The sequence below is a fragment of the Loxodonta africana genome, chromosome 8 (genome assembly GCF_030014295.1).
Source record: "Loxodonta africana isolate mLoxAfr1 chromosome 8, mLoxAfr1.hap2, whole genome shotgun sequence".
NCBI lineage: Eukaryota > Metazoa > Chordata > Mammalia > Proboscidea > Elephantidae > Loxodonta > Loxodonta africana.
Window position 1 is genome coordinate 50,126,006 of NC_087349.1, and position 24,608 is coordinate 50,150,613.

The window sequence follows — 24,608 nt, forward strand, 5'->3', positions numbered from 1 at the left end:
GTTCTTGCAGGGAAGGTTAATCAGATGCACACACTCAACATTCTATGGATTCAGCTAATCTAACCATTCAGTCGTAGTCGGACAACCAAGAATGCTCTGAAATCAAATGTTAGAAAATGGATCATTTCTGAACTGCACTTTATGTAACTGAGCTTCCTGGATCTTTATACCCTTTTAGGTAAGATTATAAAATTAGCCCATAATATTTCTAGCCAATTCAATTAATTTCACCAGCGACAGCCCCATTGTTAGCACTTATTTGCACATCTCCAGTGTTTAGGCAATAAAGATAACTAGATTATGAACTTCAATTAAATGTTAAGTAACCAGCTCTAGAATAAATATTCTCAACTAAGGTAGATGCCCACTTGTAGGAGAAAGATTTAAATTGCCTACCAAGGAGCCAAGGTGGCAGATAGACAGACGCTTCTGGTGAGACCTCTTTACAACAAAGACCCGAAAAAACAAGTGAAACGAGTATATTTATGACAAGCTAGGAGCCCTGAGCATCAAAGGCAAGCTTAGAAAATGAACAGAGGGTCAGGGGGAGGAAGAGACAGTTCAGAAGTGGAGAAGAGTTACTGGACCTGAATTGCAGGGAGCCCTCAGGTACCATTTCTGGAGCAGTGGTGGGGGAAGCAGCCCAGCCACACAGGCTACTCACACCTCCAGAACCTGAGAAGAAGAGCACTCTCGGCAAAAGCTATGCACTTGTGTATATTTTACCATGCCCCCCGGATCCCCAAGCTGGCTTCAGTGGCTGAATTCCCTGGGCCTGAGATAGGCACTGTTGAGGGTCTACAGCCATCCTCCCAGCCTTGGAGAAGGAAAAAATTTGCAAATGGGGAGGAAGATAATTTGCCAGTTCCACTAACTGGGGGAGCTCAGGACAGAAACAGCTCCTGTCCAGGCATAAACGATCTGTGGACTTTGAGCACCTTACCCCTCTGCATGGACCTGTGTGGACCTATTTCAGGAGAATAGGCCCTAGCTGGCAGACTCCAACCATTTCAGCTGTGCGGTGGAGAGGTGTGTGTTTGATGTTTGACATTGCTTCCCCTATTAAACAGGGTCCTCACCTACCCACATCAGGCACCTAAGGACTGGTAGCTCCACTCAGGTCACCCAGCCACCCGCGACAAGGGTCCAAGGATAACTGGTACCTCCCAGTCCTTACAGCCAAAAACATTGGGTCCCCATGGTCCATCTGCAGAACCCACCCACCTGCATGCTCAAGGGAACAGGGACGTGCTTTCCTAGAGACACTCGGGGCTCAGTTCTCAACCCCCTGCCTTGTTCAGAGCATGACCACCTGCTGCAATCAGATACCGGTGCATAGGCCAATCATCCCTGCCCATCTAAGACTATAGGACAGAGCCTGTACCACATACTTGATGATCAGCTACCTGGAAACCTGAGCTGAATTCATACAAGAAAAGTGAATGGACTCCTAGACTGATATACCTGATAACAGCTCTAGCCATCTGGAGACAGGACATCAGAGCTCCAAAGGTGAAAATAATCACCTAGCTGACTCAAGCAACCCATTTGGGTATATCAAAACAAAACAAAGCAAGAATCTATGACACAGTAAGCTAGCATAAACTAATAAAATAACTTATAGATAGCTCGGAGGCAACAGTCAATAACAAGTCACATAAAGAAACAAATCACGATCACCTCAACAAGCTCTCAAAAAAAAAAAAAAAAAAAAAAAACCCAGGGATCTTCTAGATGAAAGTGCCTTCCTGGAATTACCAGAGGCAGAATACAAAAGATTAATATACAGAACCCTTCAAGACATCAGGAAGGAAATGAGGCAATATGCAGAACAAGCCAAGGAACACAAAGATAAAGCAACTGAACAAATTAGAAAGATTATTCAGGAACATAATGAAAAATTTAATAACCTTGAAAAATCCATAGACAGTAATCAGAAATTGAGAAGATTAACAATAAAATTACAGAATTAGACAACTCAATAGAAAGTCAGAGGAGCGAAATTGAGCAAGTAGAAGCCAGAATTTCTGAACTTGAAGTTAAATCATTTGGAACTAACATATTTGAAGAAAAATCAGATAAAAGAATTTTAAAAAATGAAGAAAAATTAAGAATCATGTGGGACTCTATCAAGAGAAATAACCTACGAGTGATTTGAGTACCAGAACAGGGAGAGATAACAGAAAATACAGAGAGAATTGTTGAAGATTTGCTGGCAGAAAACTGCCCTGATATTGTGAAAGATGAGAAGATATCTATCCAAGATGCTCATCAAACTCCACATAAGGTAGATGTTAAAAAAAGTCACCAAGGTATATTATAATCAAACTTGCCAAAACCAAAGATAAAGGGAGAATTTTAAGAGCAGCTAGGGATAAAAGAAAAGTCACCTGCAAAGGAGAGCCAATAAGAATAAGGCCAGACTTCTTGGCAGAAACCATGCAGGCAAGAAGGCAATGGGATGACTTATTTAAAAAGATGAAGGAAAAAAAAATCGCCAGCCAAGAATCATATATCCAGCAAAACCATCTCTTAAATATGAAGGTGAAATTAGGACATTTCCAGATAAGCAGAAGTTTAGGAACTTTATAAAAATCAAACCAAAACTATAAGAAATACTAAAGGGAGTTTTTTGGTTAGAAAATCAATAATATTGGGTATCAACCCAAGACTAGAACATTGGACAGTACAGCCAAAAGTCAACCCAGACAGGGAGATCAAAAAATAAATCAAGATAAAAAAATCCTCAAAATAGGGTAACAGAGATGTTATATGTAAAAGAAGACAACATTAAAACGATAAAGAGGGACTAAGAAATGTAGTCATAGATCATCCATACGGAGAGGAAGATAAGGCGATACAAAGAAATAAAAGTTAGGTGTAAATTTATCAAAATAGGGGTAAATAATAAGGTAACCACAAAGGAGACAAACTATCCTACACATCAAAATAAAAGAAAAGAAAAAAATAGGGACTCAGCAGAAACAAAATCAACAACAATGAATATGAGGAAAGGATAATATATAATCTACTCAGCACATAAAATTAAGTGGGAAAAAGAAACTTTCAACAACACACAAAAAAAGACATCAAAATGATACTGCTAAATTCGTACCTATCCATAATTACGCTGAATGTAAATGGACTAAATGCACCAATAAAGAGACAGAGAGTGGCAGAATGGATTAAAAAACATGATCTGTCTATATGCTGCCTACAAGAGACACACTTTAGACTTAGAGACACAAACAAAACTAAAACTCAAAGGATGGAAAAATATATCAAGCAAATAGCAATAAAAAAAAAAGCAGGAGTGGCAATACTAATCTCTGACAAAATAGACTTTAAAGTTAAATCCATCATAAAGGATAAGGAAGGATACTATATAATGATTAAAGGGACAATATACCAAGAAGATATAATCATATTAAATATTTATGCATCCCATGATAGGGCTGCAAGATACATAAAACAAACTCTAACAGCATTGAAAAGTGAGATAGACAGCTCCACAATAATAGTAGGAGACTTCAACACACCACTTTTGGTGAAGGCAGGACATCCAGAAAGAAGCTCAATAAAGACACAAAAGATCTAAATGCCACAATCCACCAACTTGACCTCATAGACGTATAGAGAACACTCGACCCAACAGCAGCCAAGGATACTTTCTTTTCCAACACATATGGAACATTCTCTAGAATAGATCACATATTAGGTCATAAAGGAAGCCTTAGCAGAATCCAAAGCATTGAAATATTACAAAGCATCTTCTCTGACCATAAGGCCATAAAAGTGGAGATCAATAACAGAAAAAGCAGGGAAAAGAAATCAAACACTTGGAAACTGAACAATACCCTGCTCAAAAAAGATTGGGCTATAGAAGACATTAAGGAGGGAATAAAAAAATTCAGAGAATCCAATGAGAATGAAAACACTGCCTATTGGAACCTTAGGGACACAGCAAAAGCAGTGCTCAGAGGTCAATTTATATCAATAAATGCACACAACCAAAAAGAAGAAAGGGCTAAAATCAAAGAATTATCCAGACAACTTGAACAAATAGAGAGCAACAAAAGAAACCCTCAGGCACCAAAAGAAAACAATCAAAATTAGAGCTGAACTAACTGAAAGAGAAAACAGAAAAACAATTGAAAGAATAAGACCAAAAGCTGGTTTTTTGAAAAAATCAACAAAATTGATAAACCACTGGCTAAACTGAAAAAAGAAAAACAGGAGAGGAAGCAAATAACCCGAATAAGAAATGAGATGGGCGATATTATAGCAGACCCAACTGAAATTAAAAGAATCAAAGCAGATTACTATGAAAAATTGTACTCTAACGAATTTGAAAACCTAGAAGAAATGGATGAAGTCCTAGAAGCACACTACCTACCTAAACTAACACAAACAGAGGTAGAACAACTAAATAGACCCATAACAAAAGAAGAGATTGAAAAGGTAATCAAAAAACTCCCAACAAAAAAAAGCCCTGGTCCGAACGGCTTCACTGCAGAGTTCTACCAAACTTTCAGAGAAGAGTTGACATTACTACTAAAGGTATTTCAGAGCAAAGAAAAGGACGGAATACTACCAAACTCATTCTATGAAGCCACCATATCCCTGATGCCAAAACCAGTTAAAGACACCACAAAAAAAGAAACTTACAGACATATATCCCTCATGAACTTAGATGCAAAAGCCCTCAACAAAATTTTAGCCAATAGAATTCAACAACATATCAAAAAAATAATTCACCATGACCAAGTAGGATTCATACCAGCTATGCAGGAATGGTTTAACATTAGAAAAACAATTACTGTAATCCATCACATAAATGAAACAAAAGACAAGAATCACATGATTTTATCAATTAAGCAGAACAGGCATTTGACAAAGTTCAACACCCATTCATGATAAAAACTCTTAGCAAAATATGAATAGAAGGAAAACTCCTCAACATAATAAAGGGTGTTTATACAAAGCCAACTGCCAACATCATTCTAAATGGAGAGGGCCTGAAAGCATTCCCCTTGAGATCAAGAACAAGACAAGGATGCCTTTTATCACCGCTCTTATTCAACATTGTGCTGGAGGTCCTAGCCAGAGCAACTAGGCTAGATAAAGAAATAAAGCACATCCAGATTGGCAAGGGAGAAGTAAAATTATCTCTATTTGTAGATGACATGATCTTATACACAGAAAACCCTTAGAAATCCTCAAGAAAACTAGCGAAACAAGGTAAACATACAAAAATCAGTTGGATTCCTCTACACCAACAAAAAGAACATGGAAGAGGAAATCACCAAATCAATACCATTTACAGTAGCCCCCAAGATGGTAAAACACTCAGGAATAAATCTTACCAGAGATGTAAAAGACTTATACAAAGAAAATTACAGTACACTTCTGCAGGAAACCAAAAGAGATCTACATAAGTGGAAAAACGTACCTTGCTCATGTATAGGAAGACTTAACATTATAAAAATGTCTATTCTACCAAAAGTGATCTATACATTTAAAGCAATTCCAATCCAAATTTCAACGACATTCTTTAATGAGATGGAGAAACAAATCACTAACTTCATATGGAAGGGAAAGAGGCCCCGGATAAGTATAGCATTACTGAAAAAGAAGAACAAAGTTAGAAGCCTTACTCTACCTGATTTTAGAAACTATTATACCGCCACAGTAGTCAAAACAGCCTGGTGCTGGCACAACAACAGATACATAGACCAATGGAAGAGAATTGAGAATCAAGACATAAATCCATCCACATATGAGCAGTTGATATTTGACAAAGGCCCCAAAACAGTTAAATGGGGAAAAGAGTCTTTTTAACAAATGGTGCTGGCATAACTGGATATCCAACTGCAAAAAAAATGAAACAAGACCCATACCTCACTCCAGGCACAAAAATGAGCTCAAAATGGATCAAAGACCTAAATATAAAATCTAAAACGATAAAGATCATGGAAGAAAAAATAGGGACAAAGTTAGGAGCCCTAATACATGGCATAAACAGTATACAAAACATACTAACAATGTAGAAGAAAAACTAGATAACTGGGAAAAACTGGGAGCTCCTAAAAATCAAACTTCTATGATCATCCAAAGACTTCAACAAAAGAGTAAAAAGATTACCTACAAATTGGGAAAAAGTTTTTAGCTATGACTTTTCCAATCAGCACCTGATCTCTAAAATCTACATGATACTGTAAAAGCTCAATTACAAAGAGACAAATAACCCAATAAAAAATGGGCAAAAGATATGAACAGACACTTCACTAAAAACATTCAGGTAGCCAAGAGATACATGAGGAAATGCTCATGATCATTAGCGATTAGAGAAATGCAAATTAAAACTACAATGAGATTTCATTTCACTCCAACAAGGCTGGCATTAATCCAAAAAACACAAAACAATAAATGTTGGAGAGGCTGTGGAGAGATTGGAACACTTATACACTCACTGCTGGTGGGAATGTAAAATGGTAGAACCGCTTTTGAAATCGATTTGGCACTTCCTTAAAAAGCTAGAAATAGAACTACCATACAATCCAGCAATCCCACACCTTGGAATATATCCTAGAGAAATAAGAGCCTTTACACGAACAGATATATGTACACCCATGTTCACTGCAGCACTGTTTACAATAGCAAAAAGATGGAAGCGCCCAAGGTGCCCATCAATGGATGAATGGATCAATAAATTATGGTATAGTCACACAATGGAATACTACGCATCGATAAAGAACAGTGATGAATCTGACAAACATTTCATAACATGGAGAAATCTGGAAGGCATTATGCTGAGTGAAATCAGTCAGTTGCAAAAGGACAAATATTGTACAAGACCACTAATATAAGAACTCAAGAAATAGTTTAAACAGAGAAGAAGATATTCTTTGATGGTTACGAGAGGGGGGAGGGAGGGAGGGTGGGAGAGGGGTATTCACTAATTAGATAGTAGATAAGAACTACTTTAGGTGAGGGGAAAGATAAGACATAACACAGGCAAGGTCAGTGCAACTGGACTACACCAAAAGCAAAGAAGTTTCCCGAATAAACTGAATGCTTCAAAGGCCAGTGTAGCAAGAATGGGGGTTTGGGGACCATGGTTTCAGGGGACATCTAAGTCAATTGGCATAATAAAATCTATTAAGAAAACATTCTGTATCCCACCTTGGAGAGAGATGTCTCGGGTCTTAAACGCTAGCAAGCAGCCATTTAAGATGCATTAGTTGGTCTCAGCCCACCTTGATCAAAGGGTAACGAAGAACACCAAGGACAGAAGGTAATTTACAAACCCAAGAGACAGAAATGGCCACATGAACCAGAGGCTACATCAGCCTGAAACCAGAAGAACTAGATGGTGCCCGGCTATAACCGATGACTGCCCTGACAGGGAACACAACAGAGAATGAGGGAGCAAGAGAGCAGTGGGATGCAGACCCCAAATTCTCCTGAAAAGACCAGACTTAATGGTCTGACTGAGACTAGAAGGACCCTGGTGGCCATGGCTCCCAGACCTTCTGCTGGCCCAGGACAGGAACCATTCTTAAAGCCAACTCTTCAGACATGGATTGGAGTGGACAATGGGATGGAGAGGGAAGCTGGTGAGGAGTGAGTTTCTTGGATCTGGTGGACACTTGAGACTATATTGGCATCTCCTCGCTGGAAGGGAGATGAGAGGGTAGAGGGGGTTAGAAGTTGGTGAAATGGACACGAATAGAGAGAATGGAGGGAGAGAGTGGGCTGTCTCATTACGGGGAGAGCAATTGGGAGTATGTAGCAAGGAGTATATACGGTTTTGTGTGAGATACTGACTTGATTTGTAAACTTTCACTTAAAGCACAATAAAAATTAAAAAGAAAAAAAAATAAATAAAGTGCCTACCAGCCACAGCCAAATTATAATTTATGTCAGTTTTGAAGTACATTACGGATAATCTCACAATAGGAATATTTTCTTCCTCCTCGTGGCCAAGTTCTGGGCACACAGTAGCTAAATACCCATTGAATACCTGTATATATGAAAATGCACGTCAGCAACATTAATCCCCAGAGAATTGTTTCCTTAGAAGATTTGAGGACAAAAAAACCATTTTTCCCCTTACTGATCATATACTGTAATAATTACTGTAATAATAATACATTAATGGCTCATACTTTTCAGGGTATTTAATTATTTTGATTTGGTTCTTATGAGTTGGCTACATATTAGTATATATATAAAAAAAAAATAGTTGCCATCAAGTTGATTCTGACTCAATAGTGACCCACCAAATATTGCTATCTTAGTTCTTTCATGTGGCAAAGGGATGTCTTACTACTATAAACCTGAACTTGTTAGTTTTTGCAAGGTCCTGTCCAATGTTGCACCATCTCTAGTTTTCTACAAACCAGAAATATTCATTGATACTTTGTTTCTTTTCCCAAAGACCATGTTGTTATGAGGTTCCTAGGAGGACTATAAAGTCCTCTAACAAAGACACAGGATGGAAAGAGTCAAGGGAATTTCTATGAGAGAGTAAGTTGGAATATCCCTGGAGAGGGAGCTGCTTCTGTGTTCTTTTAAACGTCACAGAGTAATTGTTTTTTTTTTTTTTTAAAGGAAAGAACCAGGGGGAAAACAGCTCATTTTCAAGCTGGAGAAGTTGGCAAATACTAGTTTCAGTGTTTACTTTGGTTTAGGAATCCTACTGACTCACTTAAGTGTTAGTCGAAATTCCACAGCCATTCTTGGATACTTGGAGGTGGGACTGACAGAGGTACAGCAGTGATTTGACCGAGCACTTGGGACAAACACAACCAGAGGCATCATTGTTAATTCCATGGTCTTCCAACCAGCATTTGGAAAGTTCATTAACATTCGTGGCCTTGTACTCTTTCTTCGGACTTCTAACTGGTAATTATGTTTTTTGAGCGCTGCGAAGTTACCTAGCTTAGTGATGGTGGACTCTAGACTGACACCTGCAATACTCGAATCTCTTAACTTGGTTTGATTTTTGCTTTCTTCTCATTTGGTTTAAGTGGTATATGCATTTCTCTTATCCCTCAGGAAATTGGGTATATGGAATATTGTAGGAATTCAATCCCAAATCACCCAGTCCCAGGTGTTTAGATAAGCAGTTGCATCTAAAAGAAAGTGGAGGGAGTTTGTCACTTGTAGTAACTTTACTATGATCTTGTCAGTAATAATTACAGTACTAAGTGTGATAAGAGAGTATTAAAAAAAAACTTAAAATTGCTTCCAAACACTCCAAAATTCACATGCTTATATACATGTAACAAAGAAGGAACATCTTAATAGAGCAACATACTAAAAGGACTAATTTATGAGCAGCTATATTTTATTCTTTAAAAATATATATGTTGCAGGGAGAATATTAAATGGTAGATGGTCACTTTTTATATAAACATGCAATTATAATGAGTATCATTATGAAAGATTTGAACTTTGTTATATTAAGAATGTAAGGCAGCATATTGATATTTGGATGGGTTGTCTTCCCTCTCTTGGAGAAATAGGAAAGAATCTATCTTCCCCTACTTCTGATGGTCAAAAGTCATAATTAGAGGCCACAAACAGTCTCTGCTGCTGGCATTCCTGGTGTGACTGTACTCAACAGGTGGCTGCTATGACTTGTTTGAGACATGATTTGCAACTTTATTTTACCCTCAGGTTAGAGACTTGTACTGAATACCTAGCTGCTGAAATCTGTTGAAGTGACAGCCAACTGGATGTAAGAAATAAAAAAAATAAATAAATTAATCATTAAACTAAAACCGCCTTTTGACTTACAAATCATTCCCAAAATGTTTTTCACGGTGAAAGTGAATTAGATAGAATGATGGTGGGAGGTAGAGAAAACCAAGCAATATTAGAAAACTTAAGCTAAATAAAATTTTACAGATCTCAAGCACAGTTGTTTTGTTGGTCACACGTACCCATTTCAGTTAATAGCATTTTATCTCTGCTTTCATTATACTACAGTGTTTTGTGGGAACGATCCACATTTGTATACCATAACTTCATTTCATTGTGATTACTTTAAACAGTTGCAAACTGAGCCTCATGGATTAAATGAGAATGCCAAGGCAACAGGCATTATGTGAAGATGGGAAACTGAACGTACTTAACAGAGACAGGAATTAGGCATGCTAATACAAGTTCATTATAGGAATGATTCATTATCTTGTTTATGTCTCAGACCAATGCAATTCTTTTTGGGCAGTTAATATGATCACTTCAGCATTTTGAGACAAGCCATAATTATTTCCAGACAAAATCCCAAGTAATTACTGATCTACAATTACTTAAGTTACCTAAATACACATACTAAATACTGACCACTTTCTGTACCTAATTTCATCCACTTGGCATTTTGAGTACTGAAATAATTTCCCAGTACAAGTGTTATTAATTAATAAATTAAAGGGATATCAATACAGAGGATATTTTATTTATAAGGATCACTGCTCTATTGGGTAATTAGCAGATCCTAGATTGAATTTAGAATCACAAGTTTATATGTTTCGACTTGATGGCAAGTGGTTTTTTTTGGGTCCTTGAAGATGATGAAAGATCAGTGGATTCCTAAGTATCTGCAGTCTATGGAGTCTCAGGTTGCTTAGAAACTCAGTGACTATGGGCTTGCTATGGCAACCAAATTTATCAGTGAATGCAGAACTAACTTAGCTGGCAGTGTGCCATCTCTCCATATTTTGCTGGTAAGAATATTCAGATTGGCTCTTCTATCATACTGATATTTTTATTATTTACATTTGAGCTAAATAGCATTATAATTTACCAAATTCTGAAAATTATAAATTATACTTTATAGTAAATGGCAATTACATGAGAATTAAGCTTAATTCTCTATATATTTTTAGTTATTTCAGATTTATCATGCCTACTAGTTATTATCTCATTGGCTAAGTGTTATGTATGTGTGTATTTATATTTATGTAGTTATATACGTTTTTATATATATATGATTTGCAATAAATTAAAAGCTTGAGAAAACAATACTAGTTCATTATATTATTTATACGCTAATAAAAAGGCTTTTCAAATTTGATTTTTAATAATCTTTCTACCCAATTAATCTATAAATCTATATATAAGTATACACAGTCCATTTTAATATTTTTATTTTATATTAATAACTCCTGATTTTCAGATCATATCAGTATAAGAGGTGTGTTGCAATGTTATTTTTCTTTAAAATCTTAGGACTTAAGTAATATGCCATGCAATCTGATGCATAAATGTATTAGAAATTTAATTCCTTTGTAAGGCACTTTTTTTTTTTTTTTTTTTTTTGACAAAACTAGAAAAAACATTAGGAAACCTGCTCTTGTACGTAGGTTGAATATTTACTCCCTGCAGTACGTTTTCAACTGTTTTGCCCTTTATGAATTTAGGCATGTTTTCAGATTTTAATAACATTCTGTATTTTTACATATACCTGCTACATATAGACTGAAGTCTTCTATGTACTACTTCATAGGTGTGTTATTTTATTTATCTCCCTATTGATTCTAACGTTTGTATGTTTATCGCAAACGATAGCAGGGGTAGAGCCAGCAGTGTCTCCTGAGACAAGGCTGCTACAAGGTTCTATTTATTGCCTTTTCTCCTGGGTTTTGGCATTTATGCAGTTTGTTTTGATATTTAAGAGTTCATCTGTTAAGAGCTCTCTTGAGGATAAAAGAATCAGTCTGGCTCAGGTTTTCACGAGATAATGATATATTAGGTGATATTTTAAATTTTTCTTTGTATTTTATTGATTGCCACAGAATTCTGTAAGTGACCCATGTTCTTGAATCCTCAGTTTTATCAGTTCAGCTGGGGAATGCCCTTGTCAATGATAATGTGGCTCATCTCCCAAACGGAAACAAGTGCAAAGACAAAATTTAAGGCGTTTTTCTTGAATTAACTGCCATCTGAATAGAGAAGCCAATTCCCAGGGTTTTATTGTTTAAAACTCCAGTGATTAGGCCATACTGGCCCCCTCAGCAGAAGTGCATTTCATAGTTAGACTAAAGGCCCACTGATTTTTAACAAAATAAATGAGCAGTCCAGGACAAATCAACTGAATAAACCAAAGGAATCAAACTATTAGCAAGGTATCACAGACATCTTAGTCTCTGAGAAGACGTTGGCTTGGCATGTAAGTTCAGGTGGTAGAGACTTAGGTCGGGAGACTTGGAGAAAATGTTTTAAAGGCAAAAACATCAATAACAACCACCTACTCATAATGATTTACATGTAATGTTTATCATGCTTTTTGTACAGTTGGGTAATTCCAATAAATTTTAGAAAACTTCATTTTAACCAGTGTGTCTATTCCAGGCAAGAGACATGTAAACAAACCCGGCAGGTAACCCTTGTTGTATAGGAGTATGAGTCTCATCCTTGTATTCCAGTTAATCAAAAATATTTGCAGAATGAAAGAATTAAAGCCCCCAATGCTGAGTGATCAGATTATTTATCTGTTTCATACATTCAGATCTTTGCCTAAGACAGACTACATCTGTTCTTTTTTCCGTTACATGCATGGCATCTATGAAACATAAAAAACGCAGGTCTGGAAGATTAGCAGCACTTTTAAGCCTTGGCATCAGGTAACCTGGAAGTGCATAAGTACCTCCTCTCTTACCAAAGCATTTAATATACTCATGTCTGTTTTTAATCTATAATGTAATAACTATAGTATATTCCTCATATAGTCAATGAATATTTGAGCACCTATTATAGGTCAGAGACTATTTTAAACCCTAGAATGTAATAATAAACACTACCAACATGGTTCCTAGTGATTACATTATAGAGAGTTTCATTGTGATTTATGAATACACAAATAAATAATGAATTGAACTTTTTTGGACCACTTTCTATAGATAGAACCCTGAAGTGTTCTAGAGATCTACACATGAATAAAATATAGTCACATGGTATTTTATATGTGCTGTATATTATAGTAATATCTATCTATATATCTGCAAGTATTGCATATAGTATAGAAAACCATATTGCAGGAATATTTCTCTCCTTTTTTTTTTTTTTTTGGTAGCAATCTACTGGTTAAGCCATGTGTATTGACCACACTTAAAGAGCTAGAACGTTGGTTAGGTGATATATGTGTTTAAAGTATGTGTGATCTAAATAAGTCCATGTTTTACATAGAATCTCAGGGTATTAGTTTGGATGCTTTCAACTCAAATTAGGTAAATCAACACGAGGATTTGTTAGCTCACATAATTGAAAACTCCAGAGTTAGTCCTCTTCAGGCACAGTTGGATCAAAGCACTGACTCTTCTTAGCTCTCCCTGCTCTTTTTTATTTAGGGTTGACTTTGTTCCAGGGTGTTTTTCCTCAAGATGTTAAGATGGTCCCCAGCAGTATGGCTGCATGTTTCCTTGGTCTCATACACAAGGGATTAGGATGGAGGAGAGAGGATAGAAGAAAGAGTATCGATTCCCACCAGTGTTGAACAGTTCCAAATCTACATAGCTAATACCATGTATCATTTCGAAAGGATTTTAGAAAGAAAGATAAAAATAAGATGTCAAATAGTCAACTAAAAGTGAACCAGAGATGATAAATGCAGGGTAACTGAGGAAGGAAAGAAGAAAAAATAAAAAGAGAAGCTTGTGAAAGAGAAGTGTATATTCAAATGTATTAGAAAAACAGTATTTTGGGACATGTTTCTTTCTGACATGGAAAATATTCAATGATGTGAAATTTTCAATCATCTTGCAATGAAGCAGTTTCCAATTTTTATGAACTTATTTTACCTTAAAGGTGAAAATTCCCCTCTCTCTAGTTCTCTTCCTCCAACCTACTGTGATTACCCAATTTTCCCTGAGGAGCTGAAGAAAATGAGAGGAAAAACAAGCCTAGCAATTATCTTGGATCATGTCCAGAAAATGTTGTTAGGCCTTGGAATACACAGAGGTTGCTGCTCCAAGCCTTGTACATGCAGCTTGGGAAAACAATGATATTGTCAGCATATTCATTCTGAACGGGAAAGTCCTGTGTTGCTAACAAAGGAGCATTACAGAGTGTATTGAAACATACCCAGACAACGTATGCATCTCAATTCGCCTTTGTATCTTTACCCATGAACTGAAGGCTTTGTGGAATAGGAGAGTTTGTTTACCTAAATACCACAGAGATGTGAGACCTGGACTCCAAAAGCAAAGAAAGCTAAGCTGTGTCCTCCTAGTCTCGGAGGATCTTTATACTAATTGAGTAGTGTGAAAGTAGCAGGACTAGTAGAGTCATTTGAGAATGACCTTCCATAGCAATTCAGTTTCCGTAACCTACTATTGATTACTTAAATCACAACCCCAAAACAAGAGAGAAGAGTGACATTCAGGAGCCTGAAAGGAAATGGCCACAATAAACATGTTCTGAGCACTTGGTCGCTTGTTGGAGAACGATGAGGATGATAGAAACTTGCAGAAAGTCTAGGTTGACGCTAACTAAACCTACCTAGTACAGAGAGAAGGCTGAAAAATTCCTTTCTACTTAACCACACTATGAATTACTTTAGTAAATCCATCATCATTACCCCATAGTGTGAAGAAGCCTTTAATGCTGCTGCCAAATTTTCAAGGGTTAAATGAAGTTTAATAGGTAAGTTAAGTTTCTCTATCATTTAAAAGCTAAATGTGGTGATTCCAAGTGGAAGGCTTTACCCTATCCTCAACAAGTTTATAATTTCTTTCATTCCAGCAGATAAACAGCTATCAAAAAAACACACACATGCTGTGCAGTTGTGGGTTTTGTTATTTTAGAAATATTCTGAGTTTGTGAGATGTTTGTCTTATTCTTTATAGAATGGTAGCCTCCCTATTTTTATTCTGTCTTGATTCTAATGTTTATGATTTCTAGACTATATTCATGTAAACAAAGTGATTTAAGTAATTTAAGTGTTTTCTAGGACAAAAAGTGACTTCCAGAAGCTTTATTAGATTTTGTATTTTATAAGTATATATATATATATAATATTTTATAAATACAAAATAAGGCATATTTTATACTTATGTATATAAGGTGTTTTTTGGTTTGTTTTTAAAATAGTATTATATGAGGCTTTGTTCAAACTAAAAATACATTTGGGGTAAAATATTTCCACTTTGAATCCTATGGATTCTTGAAAATCTTAAGAATATATTTCAAGTTCTGCCAAGGGGTTCATTTGAGAAGTGGCACTCCAAACTACACTTGTTGGTCTCTTGGAAGAAAGAATGTGATCCTTCCCCTCATGTCCATTGCAAACCAAACTGGAAGATGGTCTTTTGATTTCATTACGGGATTTGATAGACTGATTTATATTCCTTTAAGACTTCTATCAGAAGCTGCTTTGTCACTCCAAATACCGGATGTGTGCCAAATGGTTCTTCAAAGCGTCAGGGCAGAAGGATAAAACTTCTTCATTCGAACAGTACACGACGGAAAAGGAAAGCCATTAGAGATGTATTATTTCCTATGTGGTGACTATAGAAATTTTTGTTCTAAAGCATGCTTATTAGGACCATTCTTTTTCAGTTTTAAAAGAAAATCTAATTAGGCATTCTTCCACGGTCCCGGAAATGTATGCTTGTGTACGTGAGTATGTGTATAGATGTATATCTATTTAAATATTCCAGGAAGCTGTTGGCCAAGTTTTGTGTATTCTTAAACTTAAGGTAACAGATGGTCAGATGGCATAGATGTCAATATAATTATGTTTTTTTAAAAGAGACTTGTCAGTGTGGTTTAGTATATTTCTTTATTTATTAAATGGAACAAAATCACTTTAATTCTCGTCCATCAGAATTCTTTACATAAGTCATTCTGTTTTTATATATTCATCATAATCTTCAACTATTTCATTGAGGCTTAAACAGAATAATTAAAAAAAAAAAAAAACCTGATAAGCATTTTAAAACATTTTGATCAAGCCAAGAGCCAGTGTAAATGTAAATTTATTTCCTTAACCCATCTTAAAACTCTTTTATTTCCTTCATTTTTAAGATCTTCCACATCACAGGCTATCTGAAGTCCAAGGCTATTACAACATTTCTCAACTCTAAAAGTTATTGTAGCCTCAATTACATTGAATGTTCTTTGTTTCTCTCCTGGGAAATTTCAAATTGCTTGAATACTTTCTTTTTTCTCAACCCTTTTTTTAAATTTGGAAGTCATAAAATAATACTTGTTTTTATTATTGATTTTTTTTTCCTGCTATTTTACCATACCATGCTTTAAGACCTAGTTACTCTTTTACCTGAATATTTCAGTTTTTTTCCCCTACTTTATCAACAAAACTTACTCTAACAACTATGGTTAGTATAACATTTCCTTGGATTTCTTTACATCATTTAAATGTTGGCATTTTTTTCTCTCAGAGACTCAAGTTAGCTTTGCAAACTGTCCAAGCAATGATTAGTTCTGCCAGCATTTTGAGATGGCCTTGAAATTTACATATTGACTTGGCCCTGCCCACATGAGAACTACCCATATATACAGAAGTACTCTCTCCTTAGTCTCTCTTTTACACACAGCTCCTAGCATGGCTTCTGTTAAACAGATAGGTAAGATTATTTTATATTTTTAATGTAGTATATTTGCTTTCATCTTGTCTTTTGATTCAAATACCCTGAGATTCTAAACTTCAGATTCTGCATTTTGTCTTTAATAATGCCCTCGAAATTTTCAAGATGATATTAGAATTCTCCATTTTCATCTCTCAGTCCTTCATTGGCATTAGATTACATTTTTGTGTCTTGTGCGTTTAATATTCTTGTTTTCATAGTATATTACTTCAGAGCACTTAATTGTGCTCATGTGGAACCTGTACATAAATCAAATTTATATGTTTATATATGTGTGTGTATGTTTATATATGTGTGTGTATATATATATGCATACATAAAATCACTTATATACACATATATATGATTCCCAGTGCCATCGAGTCAATGTACATATATATCCATATATATTTGTGTCTGTACACCACATCCATGATTACTTATCCCCTAAAGATTAAAGCAAATTTTGCCATATAGTTTCACATTGATAACTAATATTTTCAGATAATTTACAGGTCTTTACAATGGATTTTTATCTGTTTTACTTATTCTCCAAATAATTGGTAAATGCCATTTGCAGAATATGTGCACTGTTCAATCCTTAAAAAAAAAAAAAAAAAAAAAATTTTTTTTTTTTTTTCAATCCTTGTCTATCATGTTTAGACATCCTTTTCTTCTTAATGAAATACCAGGTTCTTTAAAAAATGTTATTAAGTTTATACAAACTTTCTGAAAATAATATGTAAAATTAAGTATTGATCTAGAACTTATCTATCATTTTTGTCAAAAAGAATTTTGGTTTACTGTACAGGCTCTAGAGTCAGTTTGTCTGGGTTTTATTCCTTGTTCTGCAACGTATTAGCTTTGTAACCTCAGGTAGATCTCTAAAGAGTATGGTAAGGTGGTATGACTGGTCCGTAGGTAATTTACATAAAATACTTACTCTGTCACTTAGCAGACATTAAGTTCCTAGTATGTGTTAACTCCACTATTGTATCATCATCATCTTCATAATTTATAAGTCTTTACTTACCCACACAATCTGGAATGGAGATGTGTTTTATATTGCAAACACATCTTTTTTTTTTTTGGGCTGAACTGTAAAAAACTCAATCATTTCAAATAAAAAAATAAATCTTATCTAATATCTTAAACTATCAATACTTTATATCTGCAAATGGCTTTAAACCTTTAAGTTTAAATCTGCCATCTGATTTGACCCTCATCTGGGGGGTATAGGTCTGCTCTGTCTCATTACCCTCTTTGACATTCCAGTTCACAAACCCTATCCTTAATAAAGCTGTGATCAGAACACCAGCCAGGTGAAACTGTCTAGCAAGCCCATAGTGGCTTTTACATATGTTGCAATATTTGTACTGAACATGTTGTACTCTTCCTCTTTTGCATAGTAAGCATTAAATTTCATTAATCAACTTATCATCTGAAAATACTATTCCAAAGGATTGAAAAAAAAAAAAAACCCATATACAAAAAACCCATAGAAATATTAAAATAAAGCTTGTGAATTATTTTTCATATCCTTGAAGTGGGGAAAGCCTTTAAAAGCAATGATACAATTTCTTAAAAGGAAATGCTTTGAAAGTTATAATCATATAAAAACTGAAAAATTGTGTAATTGAACAATACAATAAACATAAAGTAAAAAACATGATAAATTTTAAAATTGGGAAACAAATGTCAGAAGACTGATTATTTTCTTAACCAGCTAATAAACAAACCTAGGTTTGGATTAGGGGGAAAAAGATGAACAAGGATATGATCACAAATCTATAGAAAAGACAAATTGTTAATAAATTTAATAAAAGGTTAAGCTTCACTCATAATTAAATATTTACAAATAAAAGCAATGCACTTGCTAAAAACAGTAAAGCCCAGTATGAGTGACAGGCACTCACACTCTTGTAAACATTGTTTACAAACATTCAGGAACAGAAGTTTGGCAAAACTGTCCCTACAAAATGAATGAATAAAAACACTTTTCACCCACTTCCTGCTGTTTACTGGTATTCTAGCACAGGTAAATAAAGCTGTGTGTATAAGAATGTTTAGCATTGTTTTTTAAGAGAAAAGAACTAGAAACAATAAAAACACCCACTAAATAGAGAACTGGTTATTTGAAAGATAAGACATCATTCACTATGCACTATTTTATAATATTGAAGCATTTCAAGACCTATTCTGAAATACAATGGTGTCAGTGATAGAAAAATATCCCTACACCTACAAGGAAGACCAGTTAATATGACTATTATTCAAATTTATGCATGAACCACTAGTGCCAAAGATGAAGAAATTGAAGATTTTTACCTACTTCTGCAGTCTGAAATTTATTAAATATGCAATCAAGATGCATTGATAATTACTGATGATTGGAATGTGAAAGTTGGAAATGAAGAAGGATCGCTAGTTGGAAAATATGGCCTTAGTAATAGAAATGACAAGGAAGAAAACATGAAAGAATTTTGCAAGACCAATGACCTATTCATTGGAAATACTTTTTTCAACAACATGAAATGGTGTCTATATAGGTGAACATTGCTGAATAGAATACACAGGAATCAAATCAACTACAATTGTGGAAAGAGACAATGGGGAAGCTTAGTATCATCAGTCAGATCAAAGCCAGGGGCCAACTGCAGAACAAACCATCAACTGCTCATCAATTGCTCATATGCAAGTTTAAACTGAGGAGTCCTGGTAGTGCAGTAGTTAAAGCTCTCGGCTGCTAACCAAAAGGTTAGCAGTTCTAACCCACCGGTAGCTCCTAGCTCCACAGAAGAAAGATGTGGCAGTCGGCTTCTGTAAAGTTTTCCAGCCTAGGAAACCCTATGGGCAGTTCTACCCTGTACTGTAGGGTCACTGTGAGTCTGAATCAACTTGAAGGCAGTGGGGGTAAAAGTTCACGTTGAAGCTGAAGAAAATTAAAACAAGTCCATGAAAGCCAGAGTATGACCTTCAGTATATTCCACCTGAATTTAGAGACCATCTCAAGAATAGATTAGACTCATTGAATATGTATGACCAAAGACCAGACAAGTTGTGGGATGACGTTAAGGACATCATGCATGAAAAAAGCAAAAGGTCATTAAAAAGACGGAAAAAAAAAAGGATGAGAATGGATGTCAGAAGAGACCCTGAAACTTGTTCTTCAATGTAGAGTAGCTAAAGTGAAAGGAAGAAATGATGATGTAAAAGGGCTGAACAGAAGATTTCAAAGGGTGACTTGAGAAGACAGAGTAAATATTACTATGACATGTGCAAAGACCTGGAGTTAGAAAACCAAAAGGGAAGAACATGCTCAGCATTTCTCAAGCTGAAAGAACTGAAGAAAAAAATCAAGCCTCAGGTTGCAATACTGAAGGATTCTACAGGGAAAATATTAAACGACGCAGGAAGCATCAAAAGATGAAAGAAGGAATACACAGAGTATCTGCATCAAAAAGAATTGGTGGACATTCAGTGATTTCAGGAGGTAGCATATGATTAAGAGCTGATGGTACTGAAGGAAGAAGCTCAAGCTGCACTGAAGGTACTAGCGAAAAACAAGGCTCTAGGAATTAATGGATACCAGTTTGGATATTTCAATAGATGGTTGCTACTTTGGAAGCATTTACTTGTCTACACCAAGAAATTTGGAAGACAGATACCTGGCCAGCCAGCTGGAAGAGATCCATATATGTGCCTACTCCAAAGAAAGTTGATCCAATAAAATGCAGACTTTATTAATGAATATCATTAATATCACATGCAAGTAAAATTTTGCTGCTGATAATTCAAAAAACGATCACAGCAGTAGATCAACAGAGAACTGCCAGAAATTCAAGCTGGATTCGGAAGAGAAAGTGGAGTGAAGGATTTCATTGCTGATGTCAGACGGATCATGGCCGAAAGCAGAGAATATCAGAAAGATGTTTACCTGTGTTTTATTGACTAAGCAAAGGTATTTGACTGTGTGGATCATAACAAATTATGGATAACATTGATAAGAATGGTAATTCCAGAGTATTTAATTGTGCTCATGTGGAACTTGTACATAGATCAAGAGGCAGTTGTTCGAACAGAGCAAGGGGGATACTGCACGTTTTAAAACCAGGAAAGTTGTGTCAGTGTTGTATCCTTTCTCACTACCTATTCAGCCTGTATGCTGAGCAAATAATCTGAGAAGCTTGACTATAAGAAGAAGATTGGAGGAAGACTCATTAACTACCTGTGATACGCATATGATATAACCTTCCTTGCTGAAAGTGAAGAGGACTTGAAGCACTGCTGATGAAGATCAAAGACTACTGTCTTCAGTATGGGTTACACCTTGACATAACGAAAACAAAATGGTCACAACTGGACCAATAAGCAACATCACAATAAACAGAGAAATATTGGAGTTGTCAAGGTTTTTATTTTACTTGGATCCACAATCAACACTCATAGAAGCAGCAGTCAAGAAATCAAACCACATATTGCATTTGGCAAATCTGCTGCAAAATACCTCTTTAAAGTGTAAAAAAACAGACATCACCTTGAGGACTAAGGTGCACCTGAACCAAGCCATGGTATTTTCAATTGCCTCATATGCATGTGAAAGCTGGACAGTGAATAAGGAAGGCTGAAGAAGAATTGACACCTTTGAATTATGGTGTAGATGAAAAATATTGACTATACCATGAACTGCCAAAGAACGAACAAATCTGTCTTGCAAGAAGTACAGCCAGAATCCTCCTTAGAAGTGAGGATGGCAAAAGTCCATCTCATGTACTTTGGACATGTTATCAGGAGGGACCAGTCCCTGGAGAAGGACATTATTCTTGGTAAAGAAAGGGTCAGTTAAAAAAAGGAAGACCTTCAACAAGATGAATTGACACAGCAACTGCAATGATGGGCTCGAACATAGCAACAATTGTGAGTATGGCACAGTACCAGACAGTGTTTCCTTCCGTTGTGCACAGGGTCATTATGAGTCGGAACCAACTTGGCAGCACCTAACAACAGAGTTTGCAATAATGGAAAACAGATTAGCTGTGTGCATGGTAAGGAAATATCTATGTAAAAGACAATATGAAAAGAGGCAAGTTTTAAGAAGTATGATTTGCTGTGTATTATCCCATATGCATAAATTTTATAAAATTACTTGAAGGGTATGTATAAATACCTCACACTGGTTACATGTGAAGAATAGAATTGGAGTTGAAAGAGACTTCTTATTTTATACCTTTCTATACTGTTTAATATTTTTTATTTTTCTGTATTACTTTAATAAATTTGTTTATACTGTTTAATATTTCTTTGCTGTATTACTTTAATAAATTTCCTAAAGATTTGCTTAATAGCCAATAATAATTATACAATTATTTATTAAACAAATACTATAAAAATTTTTTTTTTTTTTTTCCCCAGGCACTGTGCTAAATCCTTCGTATTATCACTCCTACTCCTTCCAACAATTCTGTGAAGGAGATATTATTCTCACTGTGGGTTAGAGGCATTAAACCATTAGCAAGAAGTCACACACTTGAGGAAGCGATGAATTCTAGATTCAAACCCTGGTTCATTCACTGTAATAGCAGATGGTCTGAACACTCTTCAGACCATTGCATATTTGTGTTATGAACAAGCAGCATAGTCATCTGATTTCCATTCATTCATACTACTTTCAAAATGTTATTATGGTTAAAATTATCTTTGTTTATTTCCATTCATTCGACCAATTACCAACTCTGAGATAAACGTTTCTTTCCTTATGGACTCTCCATTCTAGTGGGTGCAGAGACAGTATCAAAACATAAGGCAAGTGTAGACTATGCCCCTTGGTGAAAAATGATCTACAGCAAGCAAAGCAGAACAGGGGCAGAGGCTTGCAGAAGAGGTCCCACTGGGAATGGGAACATTGTTTGAGTGCCTAGTAATTATCAGAACATCAGCTAGGAGCTCTGCACAACTCACCTCATTTAGTCTTTATTAAAACAATTGCAGTGGAGTCCGTTCCAACTCATAGTGACCCCGTGTGTGTCAGAGTAGGACTGTGCTCCATAGCGTTTTCAATGCAGATTTTTTGGAAGTAGATTGCCTGGCCTTTCTTCCAAGGCACCTCTGGGTGAACTTGAACCTCCATCCAATCTCTTGGTTAGTATTGGAGCGCATTAGCCATTTGTACCACTCAGGGATTCCTAGTCCTCATTAAAAAAAAAAAAAAAAAAAATTTACCACCCTCTTATTTCTTTTGTTTTGTTTTTCTCATTTTTTGATTAAGAAATTAAGTGAGTCATTTAACCAGCATGGAGATTCAAACTCATGTCTGTCTGATTCAAAACCCTAAAAAAAAACTCCAAAGAATTATGTCTAAGCTGATATTAGTATATTGAAAATTTCTGTCATTCTAAGAAATTTATTTAGTGTGATAGTGGATTTATGTAAGGGAAAGTGTACCCTCACATAAAACAACCCTTCAAAATATGGTGGGTAGACACCTTTTGAAATTGAAAACCTTGATTTCTTTACTCTGAAATGAATATAGCATCTTGTTGCTTTATTGTTTAAGCTGTGTACTTTACCAAAAAGCCAAATACAGGGTTGAAGATTTTACTTAGCTTTGCGCTTTTTGGGTCTTGTGTACTAAGCTACTCAGGAACTGTTGTCCATGGGATTGAACACTTAACAGCTGCCTCTGGGAGTGTAACTTTGATTCCTTGGACTGCTCCTGGGAGTGTGTGACATTTTGCTCTCCAGAGAGAGTCAGAGGATTCGGATGGCAATAGGCTACTGATTAAAATATGATCCAAGTAAGTTCAGGGTCAACTTAAGCATCTATTTTGCATGTATTTTTCTCCAAAATATATTTCTCTATTAGTGTTAATATTCTCATTATAATTTAACTGTCCTTTCTATATGTTTAAAATATTAACTTTAAAATAGATCCTATCTGAAGTCTTGTGTTGGCAAGCTATTCCTGAATTGCCATATTTGATTGTGTATGAGTGTGTGTGTGTATTAAGTTTGAGGAGAAAATATTTATATCAAAGCAGCATAAATATGGTAAAAAAAAAGATATTCCTAATCAAAATATGAATTAAATGAGCCTTTATATTCTCTCTTAAATGATGCAGCAAAAATAAGAGGTCATAGTTACAAGGAAATGGCTTTTTACCTGAAATCCCTGGAAGTCATTCTTTCAAAATGAAAAGTATAAATCACAATGAGATTTGCACAAGGCTATTTCTATTTTATATTAATGAAGTGGTCTGCAATTTGAAATAAAAACATTCCAATAAATATACCTGAAGTATTTTATGACTTATCATTAATTTTAAAATAAATATGTCAGCAAAAATACCCTAGAAAAAGAAAGCAATGCTTGAGAAAAGAGTACTGGAGGTTCCTTTCCGGTTCAATGGCACTGCTTACGAATGACAGGATTCATTGTCTTCCCCGCATGTCCAGGAGAGACAGCACAAGCAATCCCAATGATAAGGACTGGTTTAAATACGATCTAATGAACTAAATATAATTCTGCCCATTATTGTTAGGTTGCTTTATTTCAAGGTTGAGTTGAAGGCATGTATCCAGCTGGCCTGTCTGAGAGAAGACAGTTAAACCATCTAAAGATTTTGCCTCTGTGGGTCTGAGAATATTTTTGTGAGAATGGCGTCTTAACATTGAGGGCCTTTCTTTCCAAAAGGCACAAAGTCTCCTATTTTGTATTATTATAGAAATATTGATTTTTAAGTGACTTAGTTTTTTTTTTTTTTTTAAGTATATACTTTCTTTACAGTAAATGGCCTTCTTAAGTAGTAACTATTTAAACGTCATTTTTGTTGAAGAAGTTTAAGCGTTTTGGTTTTTTGGTATAGGGATTTTTCTGTGCTCATACAACTTTTGTACAACTAACAAAATGATAGTTAAGAACTTCCTGTTAGAACAATAGGCTACTTCCTTTTTTAAGGTCTGTTTGTCATCCTTGTTGATTGACAGAGTCTCCAACTGTTTTAAAAATTGTCTCTA

General features: G+C 35.5%; 1 protein-coding gene across 1 annotated transcript in view; it reads left to right on the plus strand.

Annotated features, from left to right (window-relative positions):
* The window catches only part of CD36 (CD36 molecule (CD36 blood group)), a 113,173-nt gene that overhangs the window by 34,606 nt on the left and 53,959 nt on the right, over positions 1-24,608 (plus strand). The window lies entirely within an intron of this gene.